General features: G+C 44.9%; 1 protein-coding gene across 1 annotated transcript in view; it reads left to right on the forward strand.

Annotated features, from left to right (window-relative positions):
- Positions 1–1,583: 1,583 nt before the first annotated feature.
- Positions 1,584–12,779, forward strand: part of CDH5 (cadherin 5) — a 48,812-nt gene continuing 37,616 nt past the window's right edge. Inside the window, exon 1 of the mRNA XM_053271589.1 lies at positions 1,584–1,697. The gene's annotated coding sequence lies outside the window, so the exon portion shown is untranslated. The remainder of the gene's footprint in view (positions 1,698–12,779) is intronic.

The following is a 12,779-nucleotide window of genomic DNA, read 5'->3' on the forward strand; positions in this document are numbered from 1 at the left end:
GTGAGCAGTGCATTCCTGGGATCCCCCTTCCCCTCTCCTGCCCTCCGCAAGTGTGCCCGCCATGGCTGCAAGCAGCCACGGCTGACATACAGTCATTAAAATGGGGTTAGCAAAGCACTCGCTCCATTAATTTCATTTAAGGGGGAGGATATTTATTTATTCATTTATCAAATTTTTACACCACCCCAAACTTTAGTCTCTGGATGGTTAACAATAACATAAGACAAGTTAAGACATACGTCAAACTTAAAACAATTTAAACAATTTAAAAGTCAGAACAATTAAAACCTAAAAATTTAAAAAAAAACTGAAAAAGCTTGGGTGAAGAGGTTTCAAATGCTTTTTTAAAATTGCCAGAGATTGGGAGGATCGTATTTCAGTAGGGAGCTCATTCCACTATCTCAGGGCAGCAACCGAGAAGGCCTGCCCCCATGTTGCCACCAGCTGAGCTGGAGACAACTAGAGATGGACCTCTCCAGTTGACCTCAATGGGCGGTGGGGCTCATAATGAAGAAGACATTCTCGTAAATACCCAGGGCCCAAGCCATGGAGGTGGGCTTGCTGCCATGGAGTCACCGAGCTCACCCACAAGTCCGGTGGTTCTCATGAGTGAGCAAAACCAGGCTATGGGAGTCCAGCCCAGTTTTGCTCGCTCATGAGAATAGCTTCATTGTGTGGAAGCAAGGTAGGAGGAAAACGTGGGTAGAAGTGATTGTGTGGTAACAAGGTAGGAAGAAAACCTGGGTAGCTTTTCCTCCTACCTTGCTTCCACACAATCACTTCTATCCTGGTTTTCCTCCTAGCTTGCTTCCACACAACCAAAAATTGGGAGCACACACAGCTCTCAAACCTGGGTAGATCACCATTTTTGATTGTGTGAAGGACTTCATAATCTTTGGCTGAGATTGCAGCAGAGGAAACTGCGGTTTGAACCAGGAAGTTCCTCAATCACAAATCACTACATTATACTGGCTCTTCAGTTTCAGACATTACACATGCAGCAACACCTTACAAATGTGTTTTGACAACTATCCCTTTATAAAGTGTGCGGTCGAGTCCGTGTCGACTCTTGACAACCACAGAGCCCTGTTTTCCCAGAGTCTGGGAAACATACCAGCGAGGATTCGAACCGGCAACCTCTGGCTTGCTAATCATGTCATTTCCCCGTTGTGCCATTAGGTGGCTGAGATCCCTTTATAGGTGGTGGCATTTACACTAGCCCTTAGGATTGACCTGGCAGGCATCTGGATAAAAATCCAGGCCTCTATTTCAGTTTTCTAATAAAAACCCGATGTTACTGCCTTTGTGTTGCACTGGCCCTAGCTAATGGCAGCAGTTCTAACGGTTACTCTCTCCTGTGGCCCGTCCTGTGCTGCTTCCCATTCGTTACACCCTGTCCGAAAGCAAAGTCAAACCAGTAATGAGTCAAAGTTTTATCTGGTTTCCTCCACTCCCTTTTCACTGGCATGAGTAAGGCTTGGAACAATAACAGGATGCAGGGATGCAGGACAGGAAAGGCAGCCATCCAGCTGGGGAACAGGAAAAAGCTGAACACTCCCTGTATTGCTTAATGTAGAGAAATATCCCATTCCATTTAGTTCCACATATTCATTCTACTCTATCCGATCCGTGTTTGGAGTGTATTTGGTGGATACAGTCAACAGATCCTCCTGGATTTGGGAGAAAGGCCAGCTCAGGTAAGACAGAGAGGATTTGGGGGGAAAGAGGTTGTCCTTGGGGTTCTTGATTCAGTAGTCCAGTATTCTTCTGCATAGTTGTTGAGGTTTGGTGCAGCAAATCTCTTTTTGAGGCACCCTCCAGTCCAGGATGCTACAAGCCAACTTGGTTGATGTTACAGTTGTTCTCAGTTGCATTAGTGGCAAGGAGGAGCGCTGGTCTTGTGGTAGCGAGCATGAATTGTCCCCATTTGCTAAGCAGGTTCTGCCCTGGTTTGCATTTGAATGGGAGACTACTGGTGAGCACTTTAAGGTATTCCCCTAAGGGGATGGAACTGCTCTGGGAAGAGCAGAAGGTTCTAAGTTCCTCTCTCAGCCCTATCTGGCAGCATCTCCAGATAGGGCTGAGAGAGATTCCTGTCTGTAACTTTGGAGAAGCCACTGCCAGTCTGGGTAGACAATACTGAGCTAGATGGACCAGTGGTTTGACTCGGGTGTATGGCAGCTTCCTATGTTCCTAAGCCAAATTAGTTGATGCTACAGTTGTGCTCAATTTGCATTTAGTGGTAAGGAGTACTTGGAGTTGCCTTGGCCATCCTACCTACAATTCTCCAGGGTTGCCAAGTCAAAGATGATCTGGGGGGTGCAAATTAAATCAGCCTTTGTTCCTATTATAAGCAACAATTCCAATTCACTGCCAACAAAATTTCAAAATGCAAGGAAAATCAAGATCCGTTCTCTTATATGTGCTTGAAGAGGCTTTGTGCAGAGTTTTCTGTTGTGCCACAGAAAGCAACAGGTGTCACACACTTCACTGTTGACAAAGCATGTGCTGTTAAAGCTTGCTTCTTTCTGACCAATGTCCGGCATCAAAGACCGTAGCCATCCTAGACTGTCTTCTACCCATTGGGATTTTAACATTGTTGACAAATACTGGGAGTGCAAACTCTTTAGCCAATTGCAACCTAAACAGACTATGGGAAACACCTCTACCGGGCAGCAGCGATATAGGAGAGATGCTGAAAGGCTTCATCTCATACTGTGAGGGAGGTGACAAAGGTAAACCCCTCCTCTATTCTACCAAAGACAACCACATGGCTCTGTGGCCGCCAGGAGTCGACACCGACTCAACGGCACACCTTTTTACCTTACATTTATTGCATATTTGATCCATAAGAAGTGTACACAGTCCTCACCCTCTTTTTACCTCAACCTAGGCCAGGTTCAGATGAAATACAAAACCGGAGGTCCATTCACCTCCTATTTCACTAGCTGAACATCCAAACCCATGTCACTGGAGTTAAAAGAAAAAATGGACCCATGGTTTCCCTCCCTTAACTCCATGTGTTACCTTCAGTTTTCATTAAGTTACACCGCTGTAAACTGTGTTTTGGCAGCAACCAAAGTGCGTCTGGAGATTGCTGTTAGCTGGACATAGTAGAGTTAGCCTTGCTTCAAACCAGAGTTGAGGGAGGAAGCTCCTCCCTTGCTCTGGCTCCTATTGGCTATGCAGGCTGTCCTTCAGGAAAGAAGGAAGCCCACACAGCTAGCTTCCCCACTCTCTGCAGTCTCGCTGACTGCAAGTCAGCAAAACTGGTCTGAACACAGGGGACGGGGCCGCCATGGAACCGTGGGTTCCACTGGACCCACCTTTCCGTATTTCATCTGAACCAGGCTCTAGAGCCATAGGCTCAAATAATACGAAGAAGCTATTCCCATGATCAGTAGAAAGCGGGCTAAGGGAACCTAGCCCACTTTCTACTGATCGTCGGAACCACCTGGCTTGCAGGTGAGCCCACTGGTTCCAAGGCAGCTAGCCCTCCTAATTCCCCCTCCCCTTAAATGAGGTTAATGGAACGAGTGCTCCATTAACATCATTTTTTTGCTCATGTGCCACCACGGCTTGCAGTGACACATGAGTAGACCCCCAACCAGGAGGCTGCAGCCAGCCTACCGGCCTTGGGGGTCTCTCCAGAATGCCCCACAGGCTCATGTGGGGCATCCTGGAACTTCCAGGGGCCCTGCGGCCCCACTGCATTCCTTGCAGCCCCCACTGGCTCCTTGACGGAGCAAGCAGTTGTGTGGGCGGCCTATCGAGTTGCCCAGGGCTACACATTTGATCGCCTGCAGGGAGAGCGGGCTAAGCCCACTCACAGATTGTGAGAAGAGCTTCAAAGAGTTGGAAGGGGCCTTCGAGGTCTTCTAGCCCACCTCTTACTCAGTTCAGGAAACTGCGATAGCATCCCTGGCAACCTGTGGCAGAGGTGAGACTGAGGGAGAATGACTCAGCCCAAGGAAACCAGTCAGCTTGCTGACTGAACAGGGATTTGGACTTCGTCTCCCTGGTCTAAAGTCAACATTTAACCAGTGTACCAGATGGGCTTTCATGGAGCTTTCTCGTCCATTGGGTTGACTAGGGAAGGCTTGGACTGTATAGGATGCTGCTTGCATACCTCTGACTTCCATGGGCACAGAAGAGCGACTGTGGAGCAGTGCTGCCTCCACACAGACATTTCCTCAGAGGGGCTCACAGTTCATGTTTGGGAGTAAGGCCAGTCCAATGTGAAGATTGCACCCTCTAGCCCTTTTCTACTTGGAAGGTACCTGTCTCAGAATTTGAGGTCTCCAGTCCAGCTTAATTAACTGGATCTGGATCTTCCAGTTCACTTTTTCCAGATTCCCCAGAAACCCTTGTTAATGAGGGGATGCTTTGCAGCACTTGTATGTTGTCAGAATTCTATTTCCTGTAGCAAATCCCTCATCTAACAGGTTGGCTATCAAGCTTCTAGACACACCATTCTTTCTTTTAAGAAGTGAACCAATGCTTCAAGTTACCCTCAGAATCAGGGGTGCAGATCTCCCCATGGCATTTGAGCCCCCCCTCATTTTACTGAACTACCCCCCACACCAAACTAGTAACCCACATCTCCCCCAAAAAAGTGTCTCTTTCCCCCCAGCCGAACATATGTCTCCCCCCAAAAATGTCTTTACTCTCTTTCTGGGGGGGGGAGAGGAGTTGCTCCTCAAACTTTCCTTTTCAGTCTGCACCCCTTTTTAGAATTATGTTCCCCAGTTTGGGAAGGGTGAGCGTATAATCAGTTCACAGTCCCTCCCTGAGTTTGGCATCATGATGAACGAAATATTGAAATAATGAAAGAGTGCTCCAACATTAGTAAGCAACCTGAAGCCAGTATCACAATGAAGTGCTATACTTCTGAAGAGGTATTATGTACTCTCACCATTTTACCTCAGTTTGTAATTGCCAGGAAGTTTTTCATACCCGGCTTTTAGTTCGCATCTCCTCCGGAATGGAGGTGTGCATTCACACATTGGCCAAATTTACCCCAAAGTAAATTTGAGCTGTCAGGGAGCACTTCACATGGGTTTTTCACTGTGCATTAGAGTGTAGCCCAATTTATATCCAGGGTTTAAAAAATCCACTTCTTTTTTTTGCATCAGTTTTGGGGGCCACTTCAAACACACAGTAAAGACTCACAGTAAACCCATGGTGAAGCTTTCTGTCTGGGAAAGCTCCAGAAACAATATCTAGATTTGTAATGAAATATGAACTGTAGCACTTTTTTTTTAATGCACGTTGAGTGATGCTGGTCAGAAATAAAATCACAGAGTGATAGCTCCACTGACAGCTAATGAAAGCAATATGTATGCAACCAACCCCAATATCTTTATAGATTTCTTCCAAATTACAATTCACTTACTTGAATACTGTTTATGGTTGGGGGTACAGATCCTCCTCTAAGCATTTGAGGTGCATGCCCCCCATTTTAATGGACTCCCCCCCACCAGACTAGTAACCTATATCTTCAATCCTCAAAACATATTTCCCCCAAAAATGTCTTTCCTCTCCCTGCAAAAAAAATTACATGAAGAGCTGTTCCTCAAGCTTCCCCTCTTCTCAGCACCCTTACGATGGTATATTTAGATGGTGATGTAGGACACAATAGAACAACCCCTAGGAAAGAGTTGGGTTGTGTTTTCTTTTATTCGGGAATTATTTTAGAGAAACTTGATTTATAGCCTGTCTTTTGCTCTGGATCAGACCCACATGCTTAAAGCAGAGGTGCTCTTACCCCTGGACTTCCGGGCCAAGGTCCACAGCCTCCACACTCCCTGGGGGGGGGGCCAAAATCCCCTTTAGTCTGTCCTGGGTGGTATGGTCACCCAACTGCACCAGGTGGCTGAGTGTGATTACGACCTGCACTGGGCGGACAAGGGTGGCCTCTGCTTTAGAGACAGGGCAGGGGGGAGTGGGGAAAGAAATATGTGGGATGGGTACATATTAAGATGTGTGTTGAAATGTTTCTGCTAATGCATATTTTCATAAATATACCTGTTCTGTAGTCTTACATTCTTGAGTTCAGTTGCTCTTTGTGCCCTCAAGAACCCATGTGTTAAAAAAATACTGCATGTGTCACGGTGTGTGTGTGTGTGTGTGTGTGTGTGTGTGTGTGTGTGTGTAGGAGATTATGCTTAACTTGCAGCAGGGGGTGGCTCTGAAGGCCTTTGTGTCCAGGCTCCAAAATTACCTAGGTGCACCTCTGGCTGCAAGCTGCATACAGTGTTGTAGTTGGGAGTAAACTGGGAAGTCCACAATTCAAATTTCATCTCCGCCAAACTCGCGAAGGGTTCTAAGGCATGTTGACTCAGTCCAGTCCCTATTCCTAACACAGTGATATTTCTGCAATAACTTATGTAAGATTCCTGGGACATTGGATGAAACACTTTGAGCCAGGAAGTCAAACTGAATACAAACCAAGACATTGAGGTCATTTACACAATCAGAGGCATTCTTACCAATGGACTTCAGGCCCAATGGACTTCAGGGCCAAATTCCAGGGCCTCCACAACCCCTGGGTCCCCCCAAATCCTCTTTAGTCTATCCCGGGTGGTGTGGCTGCCCGGTGGAGCATGATAGTGCTTAATTTGCAAGGGGGGGGGGTCTCCAAAGGCCTTTAGGTCCAGGCTCCAAAATTACCTAAGTGCACCTCAGCACACAATCAAAAACTGTGTTCTACCCGGGTTTGGGAGCTGTGTGTGCTCCCAGTTTTCAGTTGTCTGGAAGCAAGGTAATCCTGCTTCCACACAATCATTTCTGCCCAGTTTTTCCTCCTACCTTGCTTCCGCACAATCATTTCTCCCTCCTCCTACCTAGTTGTTTGCACCCGTACAACCAAGCATTGGGAGCACACACAGCTCCCAGACCTGGGTAGGACACAGTTTTTGGTTGTGTGAATGATCTCAATATTGTATAGATAGTATATACCTTTGTTGGCTGGTTGGAGACTGTAACAAATGAATTGATTGATTAAATATTGTATAAATATTTTTCTCCAGTTGAATAGTTCCCATTGCCTTCATTTCAGAGAGTAGTCTTGCAAGGAAAAAAAATGTTTGATATGATTCTGCCCCCAAAATGTATTGAAACCCATTCAAAGCATCTGAACCAGTTACCAAATCGCTTTTTAAAGTCAGTGCCCAAACTGGATAATTAAAAATACCAATGAACCTGAAGTAAACCCAAAACTTTAATGGCTCCACTCCCTCCAAGCACGAGAGAGAGAGAGAGAGACAGAGAGAGCTCTGAACTAATTAGCAGCTCTCCATGGCTGAATTTCAGTAAAAGAAAACAAGTCAGGTAATCAGGGGTGGCCCTTTCATGAGGCAAGGTTAGACGGTGGCCACAGGTGGCAGATTACTGGAGCAGTTCTTTGGGACTGATCTGAAGGAGCAACTCTTCTCACACTCCTTGCAAAGCTTGTGAGAAGCACAAGTAGCGAAGATGAGACTGTATCCATCCACCCTGGCACCATTTTCAAAGTTTATAAGAGTCCGTTTTGAAAGGAGTTTGCCCCCACCCCTACCAGGACTATAGGGCAAGGCAGCAATTGGTGCCTCACCTCAGATACCTCAATATCTTGGACTGGCTCTTCCAGTAATTGCAATTTTCCCACAGAAGATGGGGAAAATGGCTCCAAGGGGGCAAGTAATACTTCAAACCTTCAGGTCAAGCCCTGACAGTCCGAATGCTAGAGGAAAGCTGAAGGGAGAAGCCAAAAGCAGTCCATTCCTTAGGTTGGGAGGAGACTAACCATAGACAATTGCCACTGAAGAAGACTTGATATAGTCGAAACATGTCTGGCAACAACTGGGGTGTAACTAGGGGAGAGGTGGCCCGTGTTCGCCCCTCTCTCCAGCAGCCCCTCAGAGCGAGGGAGATAATGAAGAAAATAGGGAATTGGAGAGGGGTGGAGCTGGGGGGTGGGTTCTTTGAACCCCTTCACTCAATTACACCCCGGAAACAGCACAAGATTGACCAGATGCTGGCAAAATCACGACACGATGGTTCATCTTCCAATTCAAACATGATACTGGGAACATTCATTCTTACTTCTCCCATTTCATCGTCAATTTTGAAATGAACTATTGGACTTTTGAGTTTGACACAGAGAGTATCTCAATGAGCATGTGTGTTAGTTTTATTGAGATATATATTTTATTAATCCAGTTTTATCATATCTTGCATAGTTGGACAGTGTTTTCAAAACCATACAGTTTTATTACTATTATATTAAAATATTCATATATACCATTTGGATTCTTTTTTTGATGCTCTGATATATTGCTGAATCCAAACAGGGTTTTGTTTTCTTCTGACAGTCCTAATGCTAGAAAAAAAAACTGAAAAGCAAAGAAACTCTCACTTAAATAGTTAATGGTTATAAAAACGTTTTGCCAGACCGATTGACTTGCCTCATATCCTGCTTTTGTTGAAGCAAAATGGAGTAATTGAAAACAGGAAGCATGTAAAGGGATTTGTGTAGTCTTTTAACCTTTGGAGGCATTTCTGATTTATAGCCTTTACCAAGCTGAATTGGACGAACATTAGATACTATTTAAAAGGAAAATCCCTCTCTTTCTTCTCCCTGTAATGAAACAGAAATCACACAACTTCCTTACATTCTGATGTCCTTCCAAGGGAGGGAAGGTGTTATGGGGCATTCGCACCTTTTAAACATGATTGTTCTAGATAGTGCGCTCTCAAAAATTAAGCACCTGACCTGCAGGGGTGGAGGGGGAAGCAAATTGGGAAGGTTTGCAGATGCCTGGCTCTTCTACCAGCAAAAGCAAAGTACATGAATCTTAACAGCACAATGCACAGTACAAGAATGGCTGTCCAATCTTCCTTCTCTTTAACCCAAGACATGTCCTTAAAGCACAAGATGCAGCCACCTTGCTGAAGTTAAGCAAGCCTAGGTCAGTACCTGGATGGGATACTACCTGGGAGCCCCATATATACCACCTTTGAAGGAACCTGTGTGACTGGGATTCCCACTGGCATGGAGTACCTGGAGTACACATACAGTCTTCACTGTGACAAAAGAGCCTCTTGGGAACCTCAGTTTGACTCCTTCATTTCTCAGTAGACCCATCTGGAGGACAATTTTATCAGCGGCGACTAGTCTTGATGCCAGCATCCTAAGCTGTCTTATATATATGATGAATACCAATACGATGAATATTTATCTAACGCTTTTCAACAGAAGTTCCCAAAGCAGTTTACATAGATATAAACAAACAAACAGAATGGTTCCCTGTCCCCAAAGGGCTCACAATCAAAAAAAGAAACAGAAGATAGACACCAGCAACAGTCACTGGAGGGATGCTGTGTTGGGAATGGATAGGGCCAGTTGCTCTCCCCCTGCTAAATAAAAAGAATCACCACTTGTAAAAGGTGCCTCTTTGCTCAGTTAGCAGGGGACTCTATCAAGTCAGACCGTCTAGCTCAGTACTGTCTACACTGACTGGCAGCAGTTTCCCAAGGTTTAAGGCAAGAGTCTTTCCCAGCCCTACCTGGAGATGCTGCCAGGGATTTAACCTAGGACCTCCTGCATGCAAAGCAGATTCTTTCCCACTGAGCTGCAGTCCCATCTAGGAATGTGCCAAAACACAATTCGGATGTCCAAATTACAGGCATATCTCTTTAAGGTTGAGGGCTTACACAACCCCTTTAAAGTGGAAGAGAGCACCTGCTCCTCCTGGGCTCACTGCCATTGCTGTCATCCCAGTGCTCCCCATAGCTATTTTGTTTGTTTGTTTGTTTGTTTGTTTGTTTGTTTGTTTGTTTGTTTGTTTAACACACACTTCTATTCCGCCCCAAACCCACATCTCTGGGTGTTTTACAACAAGCAATCAAAAAAGCTAAAACATTCGTTAAAATAAAAGACAACAAGGAGACTTAAAACTATAGTTAAAACAAAATAAATGAGACACAGTAGAAGTTAAAACATTACAACAATTCAAATGTCTAAAACAACATTTTAAAACAATGGCAAAACTGTTAAAACAATGTTTGATTAAAAGCCTGGGTGAATAGGTGCATCTTGAAAGACCTTTTACAAGTCTGGCGGGGTGTCGCCTCTCGCATGTGCCAGAGGCCGTGTGCGTGCGTGCCCCACCAGTGCCTGGGCAGAGCTGGGGAGAGCACTGGGATGATGGCGTTGGCAGCAGGTGGAGGAGGAGCAGGTATGGACTTGCTCTCCTCCACTTTAAGGGGCTGCGTAAGCCCTCGATTTTAAAGGGATGTGCCCACGATTCAGACAGCTGAATCACATTTTGACAGGTCCTTCCCAAGTCCCATCCCTATCCTCCAGACTCAAAGGCAGTGTGCCCCGAATACCAGTTTCAGGAGAGCAACAAGAGGATAGGGAGCATGCCTTCATCTTGTGCTTGTAGGCTTCCCAGAGGCATCTGGTGGGCCACGGTAGGAAATAGATGCTGGAGGAGACAGGTCTTGGGCCTGATCCAGTAAGGGACTTCTTATTTGGCTTTTCTCCAGAACTACGTGCATCGTGGTGGGGGGCATTATTTGAGCAGGATGAAATACCAAACGTCAAAAAAAGAAAAGAAAATTTTCCAAGATGGGTATCAAATGTGCTAGCACTTCTTGCAGAAGGAAAATACTGCTTGGGTATTTAAAATGCTTTCCATCCTTTGGGCCTGGACACTTGAACACATATATATATTCAGTTTCTTCATACAGTTCAGAAAGCTGTTTGGTAAGATGTTTCAGTTCTCCATCAGTAGCTGTCACTCGGCAGTTGTGTCAGCAATTTGGAGATGTGCTTAACGGGAAAAGGATGAAATTGAGAATGGGTAACAGCTAATTGGTGTCCAACTTTCAGGTTAATAAGAGTTCAGCACTTCATTCTTTTTAGTGGCTCAGTAAATCTTGCAAAATCAAAGAACCATACTTTGGTATAAGAAAAACTAGAAATCAATCCTAGTAAAGGTTCCGACCATAAGTCTCACCAACAGGAGAGTGCATATAAAATTCAGGGGGTGAGGGAGACACAGTTCTTTCTTACTACATTCTCCTTATTCTGCAGAATAAGCAGGACCATCTCTCCCCTCACACCCCAAGATGTAGATTTGCAAATGTGAAAACTTTGTCGGATCATACTGTATATACAATCTCTCCAAAACAGTGGGTGGAAGGATACGTTTTTGCAAGGGATAGATGCAAATTTGCCAGGCCCGAAGACTGTTGGTGATCCATTCTGCCAAGAATATGTTTTGACATTTTTGGTTTTAAATTAATTGTTTATGTTTTCATAAAACAAAAAATTCAAGCAAGCAGTTGCAGAGGTATAGTTACTGGACAACAGTTCTGAAGGTAAAAGGTTAAACAAATTAGATCACTGGCCTGAAATTACAAACATTCGCTGTCCACAATGTATGTGCTTTTGGAAGGCTTTGAATAGGTGGGTGCCTCTTTCCACATGTTAGGAGTGAGCTCCAGAGTTCAGTAAAAAGATCCAAATTAGAGTATTTTGGTTTTTGAACATGGAAGATCTTAGGCTTTGGCTGAGCAACTAAGACAGTGATGAAGTGGATGGGCAAGGAGACAAATCTTGTTGGCCACCTGGCTTATGTGGCAATCGAGTCCTACCCCAGCTTTGAAGAACTGAGGTTTTTTATTTTCTTGACTTAAGCCAGGAGCTCCCAATCTTGGGTCGCCAAATGTCATTGGACGACAACTCCCATCAAGCCTTAAGCCCAAGGCCACTGTGGCTAGGCATTATGGGTGTTGTTGTCCAACAACACCTGGGGACCAAAGGTGGAAACCCCTGGCTTAAGCAACCTAATCAAAGCCAATGGATTAGGAGGGGGGAAATGTAAATATTGTACAAAGTTCAATGACAGAAGCAGAGCCTTAGGATGGGTGTTTATTTGTGATTCTACCGTTATTTCAAGAAATGATCTAACCTGACATGGCCAGCCTATGAAACATTGCTAGCAGATCGAGCTTCTTTTCAGCATTCAGCCTTCTGATTATTTTTTAAAGCTTTTATAGATCTTGAAGACACTTGCAGCACAAGGTATTTAAAGATTGGAGAGATCACTTCCCTCAAGTGTTTCTACTCCCAAGAGGGGGAGAAAGCCCTTATTTTTCCACCTTGGTTTTTGCAGCACCATTAAATTGGTCCAGAAGGTCGGTCATCAAGAATTTAACCTTTCTAACCAAACAGTATTACCAGACTACCACCTTCAGGTGATCTCAAGTCAGGAGTATCTTGCCTTTTGTTTTTAAGACAGCACCAGCCCTTCATTAAAATCATGACAAGGCAGCCAAAATAGCCATCTCAGAACCGCCCCAGTTGCTGGGAAGCATCAGCAAGACAGAGATATTTGCCTACATGTCGAGAGAGAGAGAGAGAGAGAGAGAGAGAGAGAGAGAGAGAGAGAGAGAGAGAGAGACTTTCAATTTTTGCAGAAATGTACAAAAGAAAAATTACAAAACACAACAGATAAAACTCAGCTCGGAAATAAATAAATCTAGGCTTGGCAACTGCTTTGCCTCTGTGGGAAACAGGAAAATGAACTAGATGGACCTTCCATCTGGTCCAGCAGGACCCTTCTGGTGACACATCTCCTCCTCCCTTCTTCATCTCTTTCATGCCTGCACAAGGTAACTTGTCTCAGAATTATAGGAAACTGTGATAGAGATCAGTGTTGATATCTGCCCGAGCTGCACGAATCCATTGTCTCCATCCTGCAGCAGAAAGAAAGAGATGGTCACTA

Source organism: Hemicordylus capensis, chromosome 9, assembly GCF_027244095.1.
Source record: "Hemicordylus capensis ecotype Gifberg chromosome 9, rHemCap1.1.pri, whole genome shotgun sequence".
In the NCBI taxonomy this organism is placed as follows: Eukaryota; Metazoa; Chordata; class Lepidosauria; order Squamata; family Cordylidae; genus Hemicordylus; species Hemicordylus capensis.